Source organism: Procambarus clarkii, chromosome 1, assembly GCF_040958095.1.
Source record: "Procambarus clarkii isolate CNS0578487 chromosome 1, FALCON_Pclarkii_2.0, whole genome shotgun sequence".
Lineage (NCBI taxonomy): Eukaryota > Metazoa > Arthropoda > Malacostraca > Decapoda > Cambaridae > Procambarus > Procambarus clarkii.
Genome location: NC_091150.1, coordinates 29,891,970 through 29,900,519, shown reverse-complemented (window position 1 = coordinate 29,900,519; position 8,550 = coordinate 29,891,970).

Here is an 8,550-nt window from a genome sequence, read left to right as displayed (position 1 = left end):
AGTTTTCAAAATATACCTAAAATCCCAATTTCGAGGCCGGAGCCATGTTTTGGAGCCAAATTCTGGCTCTCTGCACGTATTCGCAGTTTGATATTACGACTTTTTATACCCAACATATACCAAGTCCTGAAAGAGGCAATGAGTCACATTTTGCACAAACTCCCCTGCAGTTTTCGAAAAATCCCAAATATCCCAATTTCGAGGCCTGAGCCATATTTTGGAGCCAAATTCTAGCTCTCTGCACGTATTCGCAGTTTTAAGTTATGACTTTTTATACCCAACGTATGCCAAGTAGTGAAATCGGCGTTTGGTCATATTTGTCCCAAAATCCCCTGCAGTTTTCAAAATATCCCAAACTTCTCAATTTCGAGGCCTGAGTCATATTTTGTAGCCAAATTCTGGCTCTCTGCACGTATTCGCAGTTTGAAATTACAACTTTTTATACCTAACATATGCCAAGTCCTGAAAGCGGCAGTGAGTCACATTTTGCACAAACTCCCCTGCAGTTTTCGAAATATCCAAAATATCCCAATTTCGAGGCCTGAGCCATATTTTGGAGCCAAATTCTTGCTCTCTGCACGTATTCGCAGTTTGAAATTGCGACGTTTTTATACCCAACATATGCCAACTACAGAAAGCGGCGTTTGGTCACAATTGTACCAAACCTCCCTGCAGTTTTCAAAATATCCCTAAAATCCCAATTTCGAGCCCGGAGCCATGTTTTGGAGCCAAATTCTGGCTCTCTGCACGTATTCGCAGTTTGATATTACGACTTTTTATACCCAACATATGCAAAGTATTGGACGCAGCAGTGAGTCACATTTTGCACAAACTCCCCTGCAATTTTCAAAATATTCCAAACATCCCAATTTCGAGGCCTGAGCCTTATTTTGGAAACAAATTCTGGCTCTTTGCACGTATTCGCAGTTTGAAATTACGACTTTTTTATACCCAACATATGCGAAGTACTGAAAGCGGCGTTTGGTCACATTTGTCCCAAACATTTCTGCAGGTTTCAAAATGTCCCAAACATCCCAATATCGAGGCCTGAGCGATATTTTGGAGCCAAATTCTGGCTCTCTACACGTATTCGCAGTTTGAAATTACGACTTTTTATACCCAACATATGCCAAGTACTGAAAGCGGCGTTTGGTCACATTTGTCCCAAACATTTCTGCAGGTTTCAAAATGTCCCAAACATCCCAATATCGAGGCCTGAGTCATAATTTGGAGCCAAATTCTGGCTCTCTGCACGTATTCGCAGTTTGAAATTACGACTTTTTAAAGTAATATATGACATGTCCTGAAAGCGGCAGTGAGTCACATTTTGCACAAATTCCCCTGCAGTTTTCGAAATATCCCAAATATCCCAATTTCGAGGCCTGAGCCATATTTTGGAGCCAAATTTTGGCTCTCTGCACGTATTCGCAGTTTGATATTGCAACTTTTTTATACCCAACATATGCAAACTACTGAAAGCGGTGTTTGGTCACAATTGTCCCAAACCTCCCTGCAGTTTTCAAAATATCCCAAACATCCCAATTTCGAGGCCTGAGCCATATTTTGGAGCCAAATTCTGGCTCTCTGCACGTATTCGCAGTGTGATATTACGACTTTTTATACCCAACATATGCCAAGTACTTGACGCGGCAGTGAGTCACATTTTGCACAAACTCCCCTGCAATTTTCAAAATATCCCAAATATCCCAATTTCGAGGCCTGAGCCATATTATGGAGCCAAATTCTGGCTCTCTGCACGTATTCGCAGTTTGAAATTGCGACTTTTTTATACCTAACATATGCCAACTACAGAAAGCGGCGTTTGGTCACATTTGTCCCAAACCTCCCTCCAGTTTTCAAAATAACCCAAACATCCCAATTTCGAGGTCTGAGCCATATTTTGGAGCCAAATTCTGGCTCTATGCACATATTCGCAATTTTATATTACGACTTTTTATACCCAACATATGCCAAGTCCTGAAAGCGGCAGTGAGTCACATTTTGCACAAACTCCCCTGCAGTTTTCAAAATATCCCAAATATCCCAATTTCGAGGCCTGAGCCATATTATGGAGCCAAATTCTGGCTCTCTGCACGTATTCACAGTTTGAAATTGCGACTTTTTTATACCTAACATATGCCAACTACAGAAAGCGGCGTTTGGTCACATTTGTCCCAAACTTCCCTGTAGTTTTCAAAATATCCCTAAAGTCCCAATTTCGAGGCCGGAGCCATGTTTTGGAGCCAAATTCTGACTCTCTGCAAGTATTCGCAGTTTTATCTTACGACTTTTTATACCCAACATATGCAAAGTATTAGACGCAGCAGTGAGTCACATTTTGCACAAACTCCCCTGCAGTTTTCAAAATATCCCAAACATCCCAATTTCGAGGCCTGAGCCTTATTTTGGAAACAAATTCTGGCTCTCTGCAAGTATTCGCAGTTTGAAATTACAACTTTTTTATACCCAACATATGCAAAGTACTGAAAGCGGCGTTTGGTCACATTTGTCCCAAACATTCCTGCAGGTTTCAAAATGTCCCAAACATCCCAATATCGAGGCCTGAGCCATATTTTGGAGCCAAATTCTGGCTCTCTGCACGTATTCGCAGTTTGAAATTACGACATTTTATACCCAACATATGCCAAGTACTGAAAGCGGCGTTTGGTCATATTTGTCCCAAACTCCCCTGCAGTTTTCAAAATATCCCAAACTTCCCAATTTCGAGGCCTGAGTCGTAATTTGGAGCCAAATTCTGGCTCTATGCACATATTCGCAATTTTATATTACGACTTTTTATACCCAACATATGGCAAGTCCTGAAAGCGGCAGTGAGTCACATTTTGCACAAACTCCCCTGCAGTTTTAAAAATATCCCAAATATCCCAATTTCGAGGCCTGAGCAATATTTTGGAGCCAAATTCTGGCTCTCTGCACGTATTCGCAGTTTTAAATTACGACTTTTTGTACCCATCATATGCCAAGTACTGAAAGCGGCGTTTGGTCACATTTGTCCCAAACCTCCCTCCAGTTTTCAAAATATCCCAAACATCCCAATTTCGAGGCCTGAGCAATATTTTGGAGCCAAATTCTGGCTCTCTGCACGTATTCGCAGTTTGAAATTGAAACTTTTTATACCCAACATATGCCAAGTACTGCAGCGGCGTTTGGTCATATTTGTCCCAAACTCCCCTGCAGTTTTCAAAATATCCTAAACTTCTCAATTTCGAGGCCTGAGTCATATTTTGGAGCCAAATTCTGGCTCTCTGCACGTATTCGCAGTTTGAATTTACGACTTTTTATACCTAACATTTGCCAAGTCCTGAAAGCGGCAGTGAGTCACATTTTGCACAAACTCCCCTGCAGTTTTCAAAATATCCCAAATATCCCAATTTCGAGGCCTGAGCCATATTATGGAGCCAAATTCTGGCTCTCTGCACGTATTCGCAGTTTGAAATTGCGACTTTTTTATACCTAACATATGCCAACTACAGAAAGCGGCGTTTGGTCACATTTGTCCCAAACCTCCCTGCAGTTTTCAAAATATCCCTAAAGTCCCAATTTCGAGGCCGGAGCCATGTTTTGGAAACAAATTCTGGCTCTCTGCACGTATTCGCAGTTTGATATTACGACTTTTTATACCCAACATATGCAAAGTATTGGACGCAGCAGTGAGTCACATTTTGCACAAACTCCCCTGCAGTTTTCAAAATATCCCAAACATCCCAATTTCGAGGCCTGAGCCTTATTTTGGAAACAAATTCTGGCTCTCTGCACGTATTCGCAGTTTGAAATTACGACTTTTTTATACCCAACATATGCGAAGTACTGAAAGCGGCGTTTGGTCACATTTGTCCCAAACATTCCTGCATGTTTCAAAGTGTCCCAAACATCCCAATATCGAGGCCTGAGCCATATTTAGAGCCAAATTCTGGCTCTCTGCACGTATTCGCAGTTTGAAATTACGACTTTTTATACCCAACATATGCCAAGTACTGAAAGCGGCGTTTGGTCATATTTGTCCCAAACTCCCCTGCAGTTTTCAAAATATCCCAAACTTCCCAATTTCGAGGCCTGAGTCATAATTTGGAGCCAAATTCTGGCTCTCTGCATGTATTCGCAGTTTGAAATTACGACTTTTTAAAGTAATATATGCCAAGTCCTGAAAGCGGCAGTGAGTCACATTTTGCACAAACTCCCCTGCAGTTTTCGAAATATCCCAAATATCCCAATTTCGAGGCCTGAGCCATATTTTGGAGCCAAATTCAGGCTCTCTGTACGTATTCGCAGTTTGAAGTTACGACTTTTTATACCCAACATATGCCAAGTACTGAAAGCGGCTTTTGGTCACATTTGTCCCAAACCTCCCTCCAGTTTTCAAATTATTTCAAACATCCCAATTTCGAGGCCTGAGCCATATTTTGGAGCCAAATTCTGGCTCTATGCACGTATTCGCAGTTTGATATTACGACTTTATATACCAAACATATGCCAAGTCCTGAAAGCGGCAATGAGTCATATTTTGCACAAACTCCCCTGCAGTTTTGCGAAAAAATCCCAAATATCCCAATTTCGAGGCCCGAGCCATATTTTGGAGTCAAATTCTGGCTCTCTGCACGTATTCGCAGTTTTAAGTTACGACTTTTTATACCCAACATATGCCAAGTACTGAAAGCGGCGTTTGGTCACATTTGTCCCAAACCTCCCTCCAGTTTTCAAAATAACCCAAACATCCCAATTTCGAGGTCTGAGCCATATTTTGGAGCCAAATTCTGGCTCTATGCACATATTCGCAGTTTTATATTACGACTTTTTATACCCAACATATGCCAAGTCCTGAAAGCGGCAGTGAGTCACATTTTGCACAAACTCCCCTGCAGTTTTCGAAATATCCCAAATATCCCAATTTCGAGGCCTGAGCCATATTTTGGAGCCAAATTTTGGCTCTCTGCACGTATTCGCAGTTTGAAATTGCGACTTTTTTATACCCAACATATGCCAACTACTGAAACCGGCGTTTGGTCACATTTGTCCCAAACCTCCCTGCAGTTTTCAAAATATCCCTAATATCCCAATTTCGGGGTTTGAGCCATATTTTGGAGCCAAATTCTGGCTCTCTGCACGTATTCGCAGTGTGATATTATGAATTTTTATACCCAACATATGCCAACTACTTGATGCGGCAGTGAGTCACATTTTGGACAAACTCCCCTGCAGTTTTCAAAATATCACAAACATCCCAATTTCGAGGCCTGAGCCATATTTTGGAGCCAAATTCAAGCTCTCTGTACGTATTCGCAGTTTGAAATTACAACTTTTTATACTCAACATATGCCAAGTACTGAAAGCGGCGTTTGGTCACATTTGTCCCAAACCTCCCTGCAGTTTTCAAAATATCCCAAACATCCCAATTTCGAGGCCTGAGCAATATTTTGAAGCCAAATTCTGGCTCTCTGCACGTATTCGCAGTTTGAAATTACGACTTTTTATACCCAACATATGCCAAGTACTGCAGCGGCGTTTGGTCATATTTGTCCCAAACTCCCCTGCAGTTTTCAAAATATCCCAAACTTCTCAATTTCGAGGCCTGAGTCATATTTTGGATCCAAATTCTGGCTCTCTGCACGTATTCGCAGTTTGAATTTACGACTTTTTATACCTAACATTTGCCAAGTCCTGAAAGCGGCAGTGAGTCACATTTTGCACAAACTCCCCTGCAGTTTTCAAAATATCCCAAATATCCCAATTTCGAGGCCTGAGCCATATTATGGAGCCAAATTCTGGCTCTCTGCACGTATTCGCAGTTTGAAATTGCGACTTTTTTATAATAACATATGCCAAGTACTGAAAGCAGCGTTTGGTCACATTTGTCCCAAACCTGCCTCCAGTTTTCAAAATATCCCAAACATTCCAATTTTGAGGCCTGAGCTATATTTTGGAGCCAAATTCTGGCTCTATGCACGTATTCGCAGTTTGATATTACGACTTTTTATACCAAACATATGCAAAGTCCTGAAGCGGCAGTGAGTCACATTTTGCTCAAACTCCCCTGCAGTTTTCGAAATATCCCAAATATCCCAATTTCGAGGCCTGAACCATATTTTGGAGCCAAATTCTGTCTCTCTGCACGTATTCGCAGTTTGAAATTACAACTTTTTATACTCAACATATGCCAAGTACTGAAAGCGGCGTTTGGTCACATTTGTCCCAAACCTCCCTCCGGTTTTCAAAATATCCCAAATATCCCAATTTCGAGGCCTGAGCTATATTTTGGAGCCAAATTCTGGCTCTCTGCACGTATTCGCAGTTTGAAATTGCAACTTTTTATACCCAACATATGCCAAGTACTGCAGCGGCGTTTGGTCATATTTGTCCCAAACTCCCCTGCAGTTTTCAAAATATCCTAAACTTCTCAATTTCGAGGCCTGAGTCATATTTTGGAGCCAAATTCTGGCTCTCTGCACGTATTCGCAGTTTGAATTTACGAATTTTTATACCTAACATTTGCCAAGTCCTGAAAGCGGCAGTGAGTCACATTTTGCACAAACTCCCCTGCAGTTTTCAAAATATCCCAAATATCCCAATTTCGAGGCCTGAGCCATATTATGGAGCCAAATTCTGGCTATCTGCACGTATTCGCAGTTTGAAATTGCGACTTATTATACCCAACATATGCCAAGTACTGAAAGCGGCAATGAGTCACATTTTGCACAAACATCCCTGCAGTTTTCAAAATATCCCTAAAATCCCAATTTCAAGGCCTGAGCCATATTTTGTAGCCAAACTCAGGCTCTCTGCACGTATTCGCAGTTTGAAATTACGACTTTTTATACCCAACATATGCCAAGTACTGAAAGCGGCGTTTGGTCACATTTGTCCCAAACCTCCCTGCAGTTTTCAAAATATCCCAAACATCCCAATTTCGAAGCCTGAGCCCTATTCTGGAGCCAAATTCTGGCTCTCTTCACGTTTTCGCAGTTTGATATTACGACTTTTTATACCCAACATATGCCAAGTCCTAAAAGCGGCAGTGAGTAACTTTGTGCACAAACTCCCCTGCAGTTTTCGAAATATCCCAAATATCCCAATTTCGGGGCCTGAGCTATTATTTGGAACCAAATTCTGGTTCTCTGCACGTATTCGCTGTTTGAAATTACAACTTTTTTATACCCAACTTATGCCAAGGACTGAAAGCGGCGTTTGGTCACATTTGTCCCAATCCCCCCTGCAATTTTCAAAATATCCCAAACATCTCAATTTCGAGGCCTCAGCCATATTTTGGAGCCAAATTCTGGCTCTCTGCACGTATTCACAGTTTGAAATTTCGACTTTTTATACCTAACATATGCCAAGTACTGAAAGCAGCATTTGGTCATATTTGTCCTAAACTCCCCTGCAGTTTTCAAAATATCCCAAACATCACAATTTCTAGGCCTGAGCCATATTTTGGAGCCATGTTCTTGCTCTATGCACGTATTCGCAGTTTGAAATTACGACTTTTTATTCCCAACATATGCCAAGTCCTGAAAGCAGCAGTGAGTGACATTTTGCACAAAATCCCCTGCAGTTTTCGAAATATCCCAAATATCCCAATTTCGAGGCCTGAGCCCTATTTTGGAGCCAAATTTTGGCTCTCTGCATGTATTCGCTGTTTTAAATTACGACTTTTTTATACCCAACATATGCCAAGTACTGAAAGCGGCATTTGGTCACATTTGTCCCAATCCCCAATGCAATTTTCAAAATATTCCAAACATCCCAATTTCGAGGCCTGAGCAATATTTTGAAGCCAAATTCTGGCTCTCTGCACGTATTCGCAGTTTGAAATTACGACTTTTTATACCCAACATATGCCAAGTACTGCAGCGGCGTTTGGTCATATTTGTCCCAAACTCCCCTGCAGTTTTCAAAATATCCCAAACTTCTCAATTTCGAGGCCTGAGTCATATTTTGGATCCAAATTCTGGCTCTCTGCACGTATTCGCAGTTTGAATTTACGACTTTTTATACCTAACATTTGCCAAGTCCTGAAAGCGGCAGTGAGTCACATTTTGCACAAACTCCCCTGCAGTTTTCAAAATATCCCAAATATCCCAATTTCGAGGCCTGAGCCATATTATGGAGCCAAATTCTGGCTCTCTGCACGTATTCGCAGTTTGAAATTGCGACTTTTTTATAATAACATATGCCAAGTACTGAAAGCAGCGTTTGGTCACATTTGTCCCAAACCTGCCTCCAGTTTTCAAAATATCCCAAACATTCCAATTTTGAGGCCTGAGCTATATTTTGGAGCCAAATTCTGGCTCTATGCACGTATTCGCAGTTTGATATTACGACTTTTTATACCAAACATATGCAAAGTCCTGAAGCGGCAGTGAGTCACATTTTGCTCAAACTCCCCTGCAGTTTTCGAAATATCCCAAATATCCCAATTTCGAGGCTTGAACCATATTTTGGAGCCAAATTCTGTCTCTCTGCACGTATTCGCAGTTTGAAATTACAACTTTTTATACTCAACATATGCCAAGTACTGAAAGCGGCGTTTGGTCA